Consider the following 17,943-nt stretch of genomic DNA (forward strand, 5'->3'; position numbering starts at 1 on the left):
GTTTACAGCTCCCCCTGCTCCGTGTCTCATTCCCCTTCCTGCTTCTCTGTGCTGCCGCTCACAGTCTGTTTACAGCTCCCCCTGCTCCGTATCTGAATTCCTTGACTTAGCGGGGGTCTGGGGCTCGACTGCCGCCGCCAGTTGTGGGAAAGCCGGATATCGGCTGACTCCTACGCTAAGCTGGCCCACAAATCAGGTCAGAAAAGCATCGGCCGCGTCGGGTCATGTTTGGCGCCACTTGGGTTATGTCGTGCGCACGACTTACGCTCCACAAAAAAACTTTCGGTTTTCAGAGGTTTTCTGTTTTCAGAAGTGCGGATAAAGGATAGTCTACCTGTACCACTAAACTACCGTTCCTGTCAATCAAGCTGTTTGACGAAATTAATGGGCGGGAAAAGATCAGCTGCCCCAAGCCTGCCGCGAGGGGGGATTGGCAGTCTTAATATCTGTTAGGGAATGGAGCAAGGATGCTTTTTAATTTAGTCAAATATGAAAGCCCAGTGCTCAGTGAGTCAGAGGTGTAACTCTCTGATCGTTCCATCTGACAGCGATGGATAATGAGGTGCACAACATCACCACAGTCAAGAATTCTGCTCTGCATTGGGCACTCAAGGGTCATGGCCTGCAATCACCATGGCTACCTCGGCCAGTCATGGACTGAACTCTGCCGTAAGACTCGCTAATTCGTGTTTTAGCGCAGCTTAGCTGGAGTGATGTCACGGGAAACCTCAACAAGAATGGAGATGCGCAAAGTGAGGCGTTGTGTTGAGAGGCAGCTATTAACGTTTGTTTTAGAACTGTTTTGTGACAATACAAATTGACAAATAGCTCCATAAATGTTCAAATAGAAAAGCAGAGTATTTTTTAAATGGTGAGAGATTGGGAAATGTTGGTGTTCAGAGAGACCTGGGTGTCCTTGTGCACGAATCACTGAAAGTTAACATGCAGGTACAGCAAGCAATTAGGAAAGCAAATGGTATGTTGGCCTTTATTGTCTTGTTTTGCACACTTTGTACAAAAATAATAAATTGCAGGACAACGGAGTATTACAGTTTAACTCTTTTACTAAGCAATAGGTCTGTAAACTTTCTCATACAGCACAGTGGGGAAAAGATGGAGTTAGGACCCCTTACAGATGCCTACAGGCCAATGACAACTCAGCATGTGATCACATGTGAATATAATAGGTATTCCTTACAGATGCCTGCGGGCCAATGATAATTCAATATGCAAATGTTACATTTATTACAAGAGGATTTGAGTATAAGAGTAAAGATGTCTTACGGCAATTATATAGGGCCCTGGTGAGACCACACCTGGAGTATTGTGTACAGTTTTGGTCTCCTTACCTAAGGAAGGATATACTTGCCATAGAGGGAGTGCAACGAAGGTTCACAGACTGGTTCCTGGGATGGGGGGATTGTCCTATGAGGAGAGATTGAGTAGACTAGGCCTATATTCTCTGGAGTTTAGAAGAATGAGAGGTGATCTCATTGAAACATACAAAATCCTTACAGGGCTTGACAGGGTAGATGCAGGGAGGATGTTTCCCCTGGCTGGGGAGTCCAGAACCAGGGGTCACAGTCTCAGAATAAGGGGTCAGCTATTTAGGACTGAGATGAGGAGAAATTTCTTCACTCAGAGGGTGGTGAATCTTTGGAATTCTCTGCCCCAGAGGGCTGTGGAGGCTCAGTCATTGAGTATATTCAAGACAGAGATCGATAGATTTTTGAATATTAAGGGAATCAAGGCGATATGGGGATAGTGCAGGAAAGTGGAGATGAGGTAGAAGATCAGCCATGATCTTATTGAATGGCGGAGCAGGCTCGAGGGGCTGAATGGCCGACTCCTGTTCCGATTTCTTATGTTCTTATCACTGACATCAAGGGCCCTTGAAAACCGTAGAAAATGATAGAATGTTGGTATTATCCTGGGAACAGACTCTCAAGGCTAGTACATCACGAGGCTTTGTCCCACTCCACTAGATTATTTCAGCTGTCATTTTTGCTGCAATGCATGATTTCAAATACATTAACAATGTAGAACATTTTTTAAGTGTATAAGATGTAGCCATTGCAACCATTTTCCTGCTGGTTCACTTGTGTTTTGGCCCCTACACCAAGCCTTCTGTTAAACCATTGTATAACCAAAGGAATTACTGTTGCCATTATGGGACTGTGACACAAGCTCAACTCTCCGACAAAGGCAAACACAATTTTTAGACCCTGTAACTCTTCAATTTATATTTTGTAAAATACATTTTCTGATACCCAGACCATTGTCAGTGGTGTCCCTGGATTGGCCTCCGCAGGGGCTTGAGTGTAGCTGGGCACAAGTTGTCCATATCTCTCTGCCCAATTGGTGCTCACCGACTTAGCTCAGTATCTCCCCCCCACCGCTGGTACTCATGAGAATTCCCTGCCCCAGAGGTCGCACGCACAAAGCTACATTATGCCTCAGTGCACAGCCCTCTTCATCACCTATTGCCCCTTGTCACAATTGAGTAATACTTTTGTGGAATACCAGAAGTACACCTGGTTCCATCACTTTTAACAGAGAACATCCATTCTTGCTATTCAGTACTCCCAACAGTGGTGGCACTGTGGAGTGTTTCCCCGGTCTGCCCCCCCCCCCCCCCCCCCATTTTGGCCTGTTACAACAAACACGGCTAAACACTGCTGTGGGACGTTTTTACGACGTTACAGGCGCTGTATAAATGCAAGTTGTTGTTGTATTGGTTGATGTATCAGCCGTGGTTCAGCGGGTAGCGCTCTCACCTCTGAGTCAGAAAGACTTGAGCGCAAAATCCAGGTGACACTCCTGTTACATCCGTGTAATAATAAGAAAAGGGCTGCAGAGACTGATCAACAGGTGTTTACTCAACGTGGTTCAAACTGCAACTGACTGTACAGATCACTACTCAGGGTTTATATACAGGTGTGGTCACTGCCGGTACTACAGGATACAGGAGCTGTAAAAAGTAGTTCTCCCCCTTATAAAGGTACATACATTACAACTCCCAAGTGCATTACTGAGGGAGTGCTGCACTGTCGGAGGTGTCGTCTTTCAGATGAGACGTTAAACCGAGGTCCCGTCTGGCCTCTCAGGTGGACGGAAAAGATCCCACGGCCACTATTTGGAAGAAGAGCAGGGGGAGTTCTCCCCGGTGTCTTTCACTGTCTTTCTTTTTATTTCTTACATAAACAACAACAACTCGTATTTATATAGCGCCTTTAACGTAGTAAAATATCCCAGGGCGCATCACAGGAGCGATTATCAAACAAAATTTGACACCGAGTCACATAAGGAGATATTAGGGCAGATGAGCAAACACTTGGTCAAAGAGGTCGGTTTTAAGGAGCATCTTAAAGGAGGAGAGAGAGGAGGAGAGGTTTAGGGAGGGAATTCCAGAGCTCGGGGCCCAGGCAGCTGAGGGCACGGCCGCCAATGGTGGAGCGATTAAAATCGGGGATGCGCAAGAGGCCAGAATTGGAGGAGCACAGCGATCTCGGGGGGTTGTAGGGCTGGAGGAGATTACAGAGATAGGGAGGGGTGAGGCCATGGAGGGATTCGAAAACAAGGATGAGAATTTTAAAATTGAGACATTGCCAGTCAGGGAGCCAGTGTAGGTCAGCGAACACAGGGGGTGATGGGTGAACGGGACTTGGTGCGAGTTAGGACACGGGCAGGAGAGCTTTGGATGAATCACTGCATTGGAAATCTACACATATGTTGCTGGAACAGGTGCTGTCTTCTCCCTGCTGTGTGTTTTGGTGTCTTTTGCTAATGTTTTCACAAACTCTGGCATGTTGTTCATCTGCTGCGGTATCGCAAGGGAAATGTTGGAAAGAATGTTTATTTTTTGAGCCAAAATGTGTTCATTTTCTATATAGTTTAAATAATGCTCATTTTTCACTCTTTTTTAATTCATTCTTTGGATGTGGGTGTCGCTGGCAAGACCAGCATTTATTGCCCATCCCTAGTTGCCCTTGAGAAGGTGGTGGTGAGCTGCCTTCTTGAACCGCTGCAGTCCGTGTGGTGACGGTGCTCCCACAGTGCTGTTAGGGAGGAAGTTCCAGGATTTTGACCCAGCGACGATGAAGGAACGGCTGATATATTTCCAAGTCAGGATGGTGTGTGACGTGGAAGGGAACTTGGAGGTGGTGGTGTTCCCATGCGCCTGCTGCTCTTGTCCTTCTAGGTGGTAGAGGTTGCGGGTTTGGGAGGTGCTGTCGAAGACTCTTGGCGAGTTGCCCAGGGCAGGGCAGTGCTGAGGTTTCCTAGTTGGGGCCTGGAGGAACATTCCTGCTCGGGTTGCCAGGATTTGAAGATTAATCTCCAGGACATTGTTGCGAGCAACCCCCATTTGCCTGGGTGAGTACAGCTCCAACAACACTCACAAAGCTCGACACCATCCAGGACAAAGCAGCCCACTTGATTGGCACCCCATCCACCATCTTAAACATCCACTCCCTCCACCACTGGCGCACCGTGGCTGCAGTGTGTACCATCTACAAGATGCACTGCAGCAACTCGCCAAGGCTTCTTCGGCAGCACCTCCCAAACCTGCGACCTCTTCCACCTAGAAAGACAAGGGCAGCAGGCGCATGGGAACAGCACCACCTCCAAGTTCCCCTCCAAGTCACACACCATCCTGACTTGGAAATATATCGCCGATCCTTCATCGTCGCTGGGTCAAAATCCTGGAACTCCCTCCCTAACAGCACTGTGGGAGTACCTTCACTACACGGACTGCAGTGGTTCAAGAAGGCGGCTCACCACCACCTTCTCGAGGGCAACTAGGGATGGGCAATAAATGCTGGCCTTGCCAGTGACGCCCACATCCCAGAAACGAATATTTAAAAAAAAAACCTGGGAGAAAAATATCATAGAGGGCATTGAATAAAATTGTGTTTTTTAAAATTTCTTTGATTATTTTCATTTAGTTGTAAGCAAAATATTGGAGATGGGGGAAATATAGGCATTTTGACTGGCAGTCAAGAATCATCCAATCAGGTATCAAAGAGTCTGTTCCCTTTCCAATCGGCCTGCAGGATGGACTAATGGCGGGAGTGTAGGGGGTGGGGTGGTTCGCAGTGGGAGGTCATTGTACAGGGCCTTGGTGAGACCACACCTTGAGTATTGTGTGCAGTTTTGGTCGCCTTATCTGAGGAAGGATGTTCTTGCCATGGAGGGAGTGCAGCGAAGATTCACCAGACTGATACCTGGGATGGCAGGAATAATATATGAGGAGAGATTGGGTCGATTGGGCTTATACTCGCTGGAGTTTAGAAGAATGAGAGGGGATCTCATTGAAACTTATAAAATTCTAACAGGACTAGACAGACTAGATGGAGGAAGGATGTTCCCGATGGCGGGGGAGTCCAGAACCAGGGGTCACATTCTAAAGATAAGGGGTAAGCCATTTAGGACAGAGATGAGGAGGAATTTCTTCACCCAGAGAGTGGTGAACCTGTGGAATTCTCTACCACAGAAGGCAGTAGAGGCCAATTCATTAAATATATTCAAGAAGGAGTTAGATATACTTCTTAAGGCTAAAGGGATCAAGGGATATGGGGAGAAGGCAGGGACAGGGTACTGAGTTTGGATGATCAGCCATGATCGCATTGAATGGCGGAGCAGGCTTGAGGGGCCGAATGGCCTACTCCTGCTCCTATCTTCTATGTGTGGTAAACCACTGTAGTTCACTGTGTTCACTGTTGTTGTTGTTGTTGTTGTCGTTCACTCTTGTTTCACTGTTGTGCCTGACTATGCCTCAGCTGACTCCGCCCCTGGGCTACCGAGTATAAGAGCGGCCGCATGGCAGCTCCTGGCATTCGGTCGTCCACTAGAGGCATAGTCCTGATCTGTCTGAAGTGCAATTCAGTAGTTAATAAAAGCCTGTTGTTCTGAACTCTGCCTAGCCTTTTATTAGAATTGATAGCGCATCAATTTTATTAACTACTGAAAAAAAAACGATGCTGCAGATTCTTAAGATCAAGTGCCTGGAACTCGACCCGCAAGAACCGGACTCGACTGCTAAGTTCTCGCACTGGCTGCACTGTTTTGAGTCCTTTCTGACTGCATCCGGCGAGACCGTCGCCGCCGATGCCGACAAGCTCAGGGTGCTGAACTCTAAAGTAAACCACCGAGCTTTTGCCCTTATCCAGGACGCTACGAGCTACCAGGGGGCTATCGACATCTTGAAGGAGCAATACGCACGCCCGGTCAACTATGTTTACGCAAGACATCTCCTGGGGTCTCGCAAACAACAGCCCGGGGAACCCACAGAAGCATACATACGGGCGCTGAAGGAACTCGGCCGAGCCTGCGAATGCAAGCAAGTAACAGCCACGGAACATACGGAGGAGCTCATCCGGGACGCCCTCGTGGCGGGCCTCAGGTCCACTCACACACGGCAGCGACTGCTGGAAAGTAGCGAGCTCGACCTGAAGAAGGCGATTTCACTCACCCTCTCGTTGGACGTAGCCCACCGGAACATGGAGGCCTACTCCCCGGACCGCGCGGCCGCCTCATGGATGCCGCAGCCGCCGCCACCTTGGGACGCGGCGCCGCCACGGGCCCTGGCCTCAACTGCTGCAGCGATGTCCCGCCCGAGCCAGAAATGTTATTTCTGTGGCCAAACCAAACACCCCAGGGCGCGCTGCCCGGCGAAAAACGCGGTCTGCTCTGCCTGCGGTAAGAAGGGACACTACGCTGGCGTCTGCAGAAGCCAGAAGACCCCTACCTCCAGCAGCGCCGCGTGCGATTCGTGGGAGCGGCCATCTTGCCTCCCTCCAGCCTCGTGGGGATCGGGATCATCATGGGCGCCGCCATTTTGTCCTTCCTCTCCGACGCCGCCATCTTGTCTGCCATTCTGCCAACGGGCCCCCGACTCACCCACCGCCGCCTCACCGGGGTTCTACAGCGACGCTACCGACTCCACAGCGGCCTCCATCACGCTGGATCAATCCAGACCCCATCAGCTAGCCAGGTCCACGATGGACATCCAGGTAAATGGCCGCGCCACAACTTGCCTTTTTGATTCCGGGAGCACGGAGAGCTTCATACACCCTGATACAGTACGGCGCTATTCTCTCTCGGTCCGGCCAACGCGCCATCGGATCTCCATGGCCTCGAAATCCCACTCAGCAGACGTCGGCGGCTACTGCGTAGTGACCCTCTCGGTGAAGGGCTCCGTATATAAAAATGTAAAGCTCTTCGTCCTGCCACATCTCTGCGCTGCCGTTCTACTGGGGTTGGACTTTCATTGTCACTTTAAGAGTGTCACCTTGACATACGGTGGACCTTTTCCCCCACTCACTGTCTGCAACCAGCAGTTTTTAAATTGCCCGCCACGCCCCACCTGTAGTCTCTCCATCCTCAAAATCACACCCCCCCCCCTGTTCGCCAACCTCACCCGCGACTGCAAGCCTATCGCCACAAAGAGCAGGCGATACAGCACCGGGGACAGATCCTTCATAAGATCTGAGGTGACGCGGCTCCTGAAAGAGGGGATTATTGAGGATAGTACCAGCCCCTGGCGAGCCCAGGTGGTAGTCGTTAAGACTGGCAACAAGCAGCGCCTAGTCATCGACTACAGCCAGACTATCAACAAGTACACCCAGTTGGACGCATACCCCCTCCCCCGCATAGCCGACATGGTTAATAAGATAGCGCAATACCGTGTTTTCTCGACCATTGACCTCAAGGCAGCATACCACCAAATCCCTATCCGCCCTGAGGACCGCCAGTACACAGCTTTCGAGGCAAACGGCCGCCTTTTTCACTTCCTCAGGGTTCCTTTTGGCGTCACCAACGGTGTCTCCGTCTTCCAGAGGGAGATGGACCGGATGGTCGACGAGAATGCGTTACAGGCCACGTTTCCCTACCTAGACAACGTGACCATCTGCGGCCATGACCTGCAGGACCATGACGCCAATCTTGATAAGTTCCTCCGCACGGCCAACTCCTAAACCTCACGTACAACAAGGAAAAGTGCATATTCCGCACAGCCCGCCTCGCTATCCTTGGTTGCGTGGTGAAACACGGAGTCATCAGTCCTGACCCTGACCGGATGCGCCCGTTGATGGAACTTCCCCTGCCCCACTGTCTCAAGGCCCTCAAAAGGTGCCTGGGCTTCTTTTCCTATTACGCCCAGTGGGTCCCTCATTATGCGGACAAAGCCCGTCCACTTATCAAGTCCACTTCCTTCCCCCTGACGGCGGAGGCCCACTTAGCCTTTCACCGTATAAAAGATGACATTGCCAAGGCCACCATGCACTCGGTAGACGAGTCCATCCCCTTCCAGGTGGAGAGCGATGCATCCGACTTCGCCCTGGCCGCTACCCTTAACCAGGCGGGAAGACCCGTGGCCTTCTTTTCACGAACCCTCCAGGGCTCCGAACTCAGACACTCCTCTGTGGAAAAGGAGGCCCAGGCCATTGTGGAGGCGGTGCGCCACTGGCGGCACTACCTGGCTGGAAAACGATTTACCCTGCTTACTGACCAGCGTTCAGTTGCTTTCATGTTCAACAACAAGCAGAGGGGTAAAATCAAAAATGACAAGATTTTGAGGTGGAGAATCGAACTTTCCACCTACAATTACGACATCTTGTACCGGCCAGGGAAACTCAACGAACCCTCAGACGCTCTATCGCGAGGCACATGCGCCACCACGCAGATCGATAGACTACGGGGCCTCCACAACGACCTCTGCCACCCGGGGGTCACCAGGCTCTTCCATTTCATTAAGGGCCGCAACCTGCCTTACTCCATCGAGGAGGTCAGGACCATGACCAGGAGCTGCCCAGTCTGTGCAGAGTGCAAGCCGCGCTTCTATACGCCTGACAGAGCAAACCTGATCAAGGCCACCCGCCCTTTTGAGCGCCTGAGTATCGACTTTAAAGGGCCCCTCCCCTCCTCTGACCGCAATGTGTACTTCCTCAACATAGTTGATGAGTACTCCCGTTTCCCTTTTGCCATCCCCTGCCCGGACACGACCACCGCTGCGGTCATTAAATGCCTGCACAACCTCTTTGCTCTGTTCGGTTTTCCCAGCTATATTCATAGCGACCGGGGCTCGTCCTTCATGAGCGACGAACTCCGTCAGTACCTGCTCATGAGAGGTATTGCCTCAAGCCGGACCACCAGCTACAACCCCCGGGGGAACGGACAGGTTGAAAGAGAGAACGCGACGGTCTGGAAGGCGGCCCTCCTAGCCTTAAAATCTAGGGGCCTTCCGACCTCCCGTTGGCAGGATGTCCTACCCGATGCGCTCCACTCCATCCGGTCACTGCTGTGTACAGCCACCAACGCAACCCCCCATGAGCGAATGTTTGTTTTTCCCCGGAGGTCCACATCCGGTAACTCACTACCACACTGGCTGACGTCCCCAGGGCCCGTCCTGCTGAGGAAGCATGTAAGGTCCCACAAAACGGCTCCCCTGGTAGAGAAGGTTCACCTCCTCCATGCCAACCCCCAGTACGCCTACGTGGCATACCCGGACGGGCGGGAGGACACAGTCTCCATTAGAGATCTGGCACCCTCGGGGTCCACTGACCCGCCACCATTGCCCCCCACCACGACCCCCTCCGACACGGCCCAAAATTCAGTAGACCCAATTCTCACCCCTGTCCATTCCACCCCAGTAGACGGCATGCCGCGCCCCCAGGACCAGCCGGAGCCAACTCGCCCACCCAACACCAAAGGGGACGATACGCCGGTGCTGGACCCCGCTCAAGACGCGTCGTGGGAAGCTGTACCATCACAACCGTCGCCACGAAGATCTCGACGGCAAACGAGGCCGCCCGACAGACTCGCCTACTCGAACTTTTGATACACTTCACCCCGCCGGACTTAATTTTAAACGAGGGGTGAATGTGGTAAACCACTGTAGTTCACTGTGTTCACTGTTGTTGTTGTTGTTGTTGTCGTTCACTCTTGTTTCACTGTTGTGCCTGACTATGCCTCAGCTGACTCCGCCCCTGGGCTACCGAGTATAAGAGCGGCCGCATGGCAGCTCCTGGCATTCGGTCGTCCACTAGAGGCATAGTCCTGATCTGTCTGAAGTGCAATTCAGTAGTTAATAAAAGCCTGTTGTTCTGAACTCTGCCTAGCCTTTTATTAGAATTGATAGCGCATCACTATGTTTCTATGTAAATCTCCAGGAATACGCCCAACCAGAGTTGGCAATGCTAGCTCTGCTCCTCCTGACCCACAAGGAAACCCGCCATCATTTTCTTTTAAAACTTGAGCTTGCCGGGCCTCCTCTGGCTCCTGTTCCCAGCAGGCTCGGTCTGGAGGGGGTGGGGAAGCTCCACTGCGCTCCCCCTGCTCAGGGCTTGGGTTGAAATGGCAGATCGGGCCCTATTGATGTCATTGGAGCCCGATCGGCAGATTTAAAGAGGACCCCCACCATCTTGGGGAGGAATTTAGTCCTTCAGTCCATTTTAGTCCTCCACCCCTCCTATCTGGTTACCACCAGGCATGGAGAGTTAAAATCCAGCCCAAGGGGAAAGGGATCGAGTGACCTCGAGTCTACAGCAGCTCCACACGAGCCTCCTCCCACCCCTCTTCATCTCACCCTGTCGACATATCCTGCTATTCCTTTCTCCCTCATGTGTTTAACTAGTTTCCCCTGGGGCAGAGGAAGTCTCATCAACCAACATGTACATGCAAGGGAGAGGACGGCCATAAAAAACTCATGAAGGTTCATTAACAGCGAGCTAAAGAGGACTTTAATGTAGTTAAGCATCAAGAATGATGTGTACCCCCTTCATCAGTCCTGCAGTGTCAGCAGAAGTAGAAGAAATTCTATAGACGTACTCTTACACCACTCCTTCACTGTCCAGTAGCGGTAAGTACACATCACTCATTGCACTGAGACTAACGTTCCACTTTAACGTCACATTACTCATCAACTGGCTGCAGTTCCCATGACAATGAGCAATCACAGCAGAGCCTTAGACTAACCACTTAGATATAATTGGATGACATGAGAAGATAGCACACATTGGGTAATCAGGACTGTATTCAGTGATGCTTCACTGCAGTTGATATTTATGCTCAAGGGCATCTGAAAAAGGTCAGTGCAAAGAAAGATCAGTTGCATCTGCGGAGGGATGTAACTTTCCCAATAAATAGTTCTTGAATTTCACCCTGCCCTCCACCCTTGTCCGACAAAGATCTAAAGCCTCCTAAAAAGCCAATGGATCTTTTCAGATAGTATTGCCCCACCTTGCCCCCCTCCGTAAACTTGAGCTCATCCAAAACTCTGCTGCCCTTGTCCCGTTCACCCATCACCCATTGGCTCCTGGACCAGCAGCACTTTGCATTAAAAATTCTCATCCTCCTCTTCAAATCCCTCCGTGGCCTCACCCCCCTCCCTACCCCTGTAACCTCCTCCAGCCCCACAACCCCTCCGAGATCTCTGCGCTCCTACCATTCTGGCCTCTTGTGCATCCCCCACTTCCATCGCTTCACCATTGGCGGCCGTGCCTTCAGCTGCCTGGGCCCCGAGCTCTGGAATTCCCTCCCTAAACCTCTCCGCCTCTCTCTCCTCCTTTAAGTCACTCCTTAAAACCTGCCTCTTTGACCAAGCTTTTGGTCACCTGCCCTAATATCTCCTTATGTGGCTCGGTGTCAAATTTTGTTTGATAATCAATCCTTGGAAGCGCCTTGGGACATTTTACTAAAGGCGCTATTTAAATGCAAGTTGTTTTTGTTGTTGTTACTCACACCTGGTCGATCTTAACCATTATTATTGAAAGGGCTCGTCTTGATTCACGTTCACCATTCCACGGAGGCATCTGTTTGGTGGTAGATTCCACCCAGGCCCGTCCCAGGAAGGCTTCAGGGTTGCATTGTGCGGTCAAGCAATCTCAGACTTCGTCTTCAGGCCTGGATGGTTAAGGTCGCGTTTACACTACATCCACGGCCTGCAAACCAAGCCAAATCGATTGGTGCCTAAGTGTAAATCTGGAGTCGAGGCTTTGCCTGGCTGGAGACCGAAGTGGAGTCACTCCACCTCACCCTGGTTAGACCCTAACTTTAAAAAAAATGAATTCTCAGAGATACATGCGTTATTCGCAAGGCCGACATTTATTGCCCATCCCAAATTGCCTTTAAGAAGGTGATGGTGAGCCGCCTTCTTGAACCGCTGCAGTCCGTGTGGTGATATCCTCTAATTCTGACCTCTTGAGCATCCCTGATTTCCATCGCTCCACCATTGGTGGCCGTGCCTTCTGTTGTCTGGGCCCTAAGCTCTGGAATTCCCTCCCTAAACCTCTCCGCCTCGCTACCTCTCTCTCCTCCTTTAAGACGCTCCTTAAAACCTACCTCTTTGACCAAGCTTTTGGTCATCTGCCCTAATTTATCCTTATATGGATCGGTGTCAATTTTTTTGTCTTAAAATACTCCTGTGCCGCGCTTTGGGACGTTTTACTACGTTAAAGGCGCTATATAAATACAAGTTGTTGTTGCTGTTGAAGGTACTCCCACAGTGCTGTTAGGGAGGGAGTTCCAGGATTTTGACCCAGCGACGATGAAGGAACGGCCGATATATTTCCAAGCCAGGATGGTGTGTGACTTGGAGGTGATGGTGCCCCCATGCTTTCTCTACACAACTCCGGCATTGAACTAGTTTGACACTGGTGCTGTGGCCATAGAAGGAATGGCTGTTCTTTTGGTATAATCTAATTATTACCATCATACGAAACGGGCGGGCAGGAAAAGATCAGCTTGGTCCAGCAAGACTGCCCTGACGTAATAAAACTCACTACACACTTGGTTTGAGTATAAAGCAAGGCTTTAATCAACTTGTTTCAGAACATGGAGGTCTAGTTGTACTTCACTAGTCCCTTGTCTTACAAAATGTCCGTGTGAAAGCTGGGCCCACGCCCGAGTATTTATACTCCTTGGACGTCGCCACCAGCTGGCCGTCCAATGTTATTTCACAAGTAGTTTCTTGATGAATGATGAGATTTATAACATGCCCCACACTCAATATGGCTGGAGCATTGTGACTGGACACTTGCCCTACCCCAGGCGCCCCCACCCCCAATCCCCCCCCCCTCCCCACCCCTTCCACACACACCCCAGCAGCCCTGCAATCTCCTGGGAGAGGCGAGAATCCCAGCACCAATAAGGGGAAAAATAATCTGAGAAATTCTTCTCCGACCCCGCTCAGGCGATGGAAACCAGTCCGGGAGATCGCACGGACTAAGTGTTGTCTATAAAGACACTGACCTTCTCTATGTTGCGATTTCTGCCCCAGTCAGGAACCGGTCCCGCTCCCTCTGGCAGACCGAGAGTCGGCGCTCACTGCACCAGACAGCAACATATTCCAGAGGCTCACTGCTCTAGAATGTATAGTTGGCACAGGTTTAATATAAAATGCACAAATCCTGATTTTATCTGCTTTACTTTAGATTTAACACAAACACTGGGTGTGTAAATAGATCATCATTAGTCATATCCTTTAAAAATATTAATTAAAGTACACGCACTGAATGAGTGATGTAGATTAAGTGTTGAATATTTATAGTTGAGGAACAGTCTGTGCCTTATCTTGATTAATGTTCATTGACTTAAACTTCGTATTCACACAAATCAACATGTTCGGATATAAGTGCTTCCCTGTGGATGAGCTGCGAACACTCCGATAATCTGCATGCATTTTGCCTTTTATCCTGAGATTACTTCAAAACTCCTGGGACCTGTTGTTAAAACGGATCTTAGAAGTAATTGCTAACCATGTACTTACGAAAATAGCACGTAAATTAAAAGATATTCAACAAGGAAGATTCAGCACCACACACACAGTGTCAGGGGAACGAGCTGGAATTTGCAATCTGACATAAAACCGGCAAACAATTTATTATTCACAAATCTGTTCAAAAAGTGACTATTCATAGAATCATAGAATCACCCAGCACAGGAGGAGGCCATTCGCCCCATCGTGGCTGTGCTGGCTCTTTGAAAGAGCTCTCCAATTAGTCCCACTCTGTCCCCCACAACCCTGCATTTTTTTTCCTTTTCAAGTATTTATCCAATTCCCTTTTAAAAGTTAAGGACATGAGAATTAGGAGCAGGAGTCGGCCATTTGGCCCCTCGAGCCTGCTCTGCCGTTCAATAAGACCATGGCTGATCTTCGACCTCAACTCCACTTTCCTGCCCGATCCCCATATCCCTCGATTCCCCTAGAGTCCAAAAATCTATCGATCTCTGTCTTGAATATACTCAATGATTCAGCATTCATTCAGCATTCTATTGAATCTGCTTCCACCGCCCTTTCAGGCAGCGCGTTCCAGATCACAACAACTCGCTGCGTAAAAAAAAATTCTCCTCATCTCCCCTCTGGCTTTTTTGGCTAATTATCTTCAATCTGTGTCCTCTGGTTACCGACCCTCCTGCCACTGGAAACAGTTTCTCCTTATTTACCCCATCAAAATCCTTCATGATTTTGAACACCTCTATCAAATCTCCCCTTAACCGTCTCTGCTCTAAGGAGAACAACCCCAGCTTCTCCAGTCTCCCTCTACATAACTGAAGTCTCTCATCCCTGGAACCATTCTAGTAAATCTCCTCTGCACCTTCTCCAAGGCCTTGACATCCTTCCAAGAATGTGGTGCCCGGAATTGGGAAATATCAAATTGATGATTTCACTCTTGAGGTTGACTGGCTTAGGAAATAGAAAACAATCTGGTGCTGTAAAGGGGGCTGGAATGCAAAGGGTTGGAAGTTATGCTACAGTTGTATTTAGCTACTGTTAGGATATGGAACCAAAGCGGATAAATGGAGTTAAGGTAGAGTCATAACATAGCGTCACAGGGAGAAAAATTCGGTTGATTTGCGCTTTCCATTAGCGCCCGCTAACGGGGCACAAAACAACTAGTGCCCGGGCGCAGCGCTGCTAACGCCTCCCGCGAAATTCAGCGGGAGGTTAGCAGCGGCGGTAACCGTTAGCGCCCTGCGACGCTGTGCCGTCGGCGATGACGTCATCACCGTGTGCAATGCCCCGCTGGCGCCCCGGCCGCGATCTTCGGTAGCGCCCACTGACTTACCGCCGGAAGCTATGTCCGACAGGGTCAAGGGGGCCTCCTTGCGGCCGGGGGCAGCGCAAATTAAAGGGGAGGTGCCGGGCGGCCATTTTTGTTGCTGGCCGCCTGCCGGAACCTGCTCCCGTTGCTGTCCCTGGCCTCCTGTGCAGCCCCCCCCCCCAACCCCCCATTTCTCTTGAGTGCCGGGCTCTTTTGCTGGCACTCCGATCCCTGGTGGCCCAGCTGGGCCCCGGGTTGCGCTGCGCTAGGCCCCTCCCTTTTAATAAGGGGAGGAAGGCCTGCAATACTGCGGCACGACGTGCTGCAGTGCATGGCGCTGCTGCACGTAGCACCGTGATATTCACTGGCATTGCCCCAAGAGGGAGGCGGGGCACTTCCAGTAGCACCCTGCCTCTCTCGTGGGGCGCTACCAGTGCATTTCAGGTGCGGGGGCACTAAAAGTAGCGCCCCGGCGAAGTTAGCGCCCCAAAGGGGGTGCGACCCAATTTTGCCCCCATAGAGTCTTAACGGCACAGAAGGAGGCCATTCGGCCCATTGTGTCCGTGCCAGCCCTCTGCAGAGCAGTCGAGTCTGTCCCATTCCCCCGCTCTATCCCCGTAGCCCTGAATGTTTCATATCAGCAATAATCTAATTGAATGGCAGAACAGGTGCCACTTTCTGGCCTCTGTAGTGGTGGAGGTTGTGTGTTCATGCCCCCCTCCTGAGACTTGAGCACAAGATCCAGGCTGACACTCTCCACTTGCCTGGGTGAGTGCAGCTCCAACAACACTCAGGAAGCTCGACACCATCCAGGACAAAGCAGCCTGCTTGATTAACACCCCATCCACCACCTTAAACATTCACTCCCTCCACCACCGGTGCACCGTGTCTGCAGTGTGTGCCTTCTACAAGATGCACTGCAGCAACTCGCCAAGGCTTCTTCGGCAGGACCTCCCAAACCCGCGACCTCTTCCACCTAGAAGGACAAGGGCAGCAGGCGCATGGGAACACCACTGTGGTGTATGTAACCTGTTCCACCTTAAGAGAACTTAAGCCTGTTCCACCTTAAGAGATGTACTACTTTCTCTGGCTGCTGTATATGTAATACCGGTGGTGACCACCGGTATATAAGTACTGTGTAGTGATATTGCTGTTAGTATAGCCCTGACCTCCAACTAGTAAAGACCTGTTGAAACGTTATTCTTGTAGTCTGTGTCAGTAATTAATCTTAAATACAACTAGAACACACAGGCTTAACAGTGGCGACGAGTCCGATTCTTACCCTGCGGCAGTTTATATCCACGGCGGCTTCGTCCACAGAACGGGCGTCGAAAAGAGGCATCCACCCTCATCACCCTGCTGGAAGACACGTCGCGCGGCAGGCATCGAGAACCCGGAGTGCAGAAGATATCCTGAACTCGAAGCCTCCATCAGCAGCAGTCAGCTATCTTCCTTCTACCTCGGTGGTGGGTAAGCCGGTCAGCGACGCGAGCAGAAAGTCGGCCGCGTTGGCTGTACAGACGGGGGGGGAAGACGGAGGAATAAGGGCGGTGAGATCGATCGCGACCGGAGATAAGGGCCGGGCCGCATTCGGGCCGAAAGGCGCAGCGCGGGGACATCGATCGCGGCTGGTGATAAGGGCCGGGCCACATTCGGGCCAAAAAGGCACAGCGTCTGGGGCGACTGAAGGCGCGAGAGCCGCGGTGAAGGTGAACGCAGCCGGTGCTAATAACCGGGCTGCAAGAAGGGCTGCGAGGCGCGACATCGGGGAAGCGCGAATGCCCGAGGGAGCCGTGGTGAAGCGGAGACAGCGTCGGGGGAGTTACTAACCGCTGGGAAAGGGGAGTAGCAGCGGCACGCCAAACACCATTGCAGCCAGCGGGTGAAGAAGGCGAGCGTGGGAAAGACCGCCAAGCGCGGGAAACCGCCATTTTGTAGGTGGAGGACGAAGGCAAGAGCGGGAAGCCGCCATCTTGGAAAAAGGGAAATCACTAAAAAAAATTGCAACGATGCCTAAACATGGGAACATTAATACCTTTGATAGCGACATCGAAGATTGGGCCACGTATGTAGAACGCATACAAAATTATTGTAAAGCAAATAAAATCCCAGATGATGAGAAAGCACTAACTTTATTAAACTTAATGGGTGCGAAGACATACGGGCAATTGAAACACCTTTTATCACCAGACGAACCGGCGGAGAAGACGTTCGAGGAGATTGTTACTGTCCTGAAAAATCATCTAAACCCCACGCCGCTGATGCTAGCGGAACGATTTAAATTTTACAGCAGAAAGCAGCTGAAAGATGAAAGCAATGCTGAATATTTAATGGAATTGCGTAAGCTAGCAAAGTACTGTCAGTTTGGAACGGGACTAACAGATGCGCTAAGAGATAAATTTGTGTGTGGATTATTAAAAGAAGATACACAAAAGCGACTGCTCGAGGAGAATGAGCTGACGCTTGAGAAAGCGGTCACTATGGCAGCATCACACGAAGCCGCAGCGAGAGGCACGGCAGTAATGCAGCTACGGTCACCGGAACTCAGTACAAATCAATTGGTTTTGAGTACTGTAAAATGTTATCGTTGTGGAAAGACAACGCATGATCAGAACCAGTGTTGGTTTAAAAACCAAGAATGCAGAACGTGTGGCAGGCTTGGCCACATAGCTAAAGTATGCCGGTCAGGAAAGAAGACCAGCAACAAAAGGTCACCGCAAGGAAAATACATAAAGGTACACAAGGTGACAAAGAACAGTTCGAACGAACAGAAGTCAGATTCAGACGCCAGCAGTAATGAACTGGGTAGCTTAAGAGTACACAACGTTGGTAAGGATGCAGATCTCCAGACAATTTGGGTCACTCTTCAGATAGCAGGAGTCCAAGTAAAGATGGAATTGGA

The 17,943-nt window shown here is 50.7% G+C and overlaps 1 protein-coding gene across 1 annotated transcript in view; it reads left to right on the top strand.

The window, feature by feature from the left end:
• Positions 1–17,943, top strand: part of galnt9 (polypeptide N-acetylgalactosaminyltransferase 9) — a 382,222-nt gene that overhangs the window by 265,384 nt on the left and 98,895 nt on the right. The window lies entirely within an intron of this gene.

The sequence above is a fragment of the Somniosus microcephalus genome, chromosome 19 (assembly GCF_052327205.1).
Source record: "Somniosus microcephalus isolate GS21.2 chromosome 19, FLI_Smic_1.0, whole genome shotgun sequence".
Taxonomy (NCBI): domain Eukaryota; kingdom Metazoa; phylum Chordata; class Chondrichthyes; order Squaliformes; family Somniosidae; genus Somniosus; species Somniosus microcephalus.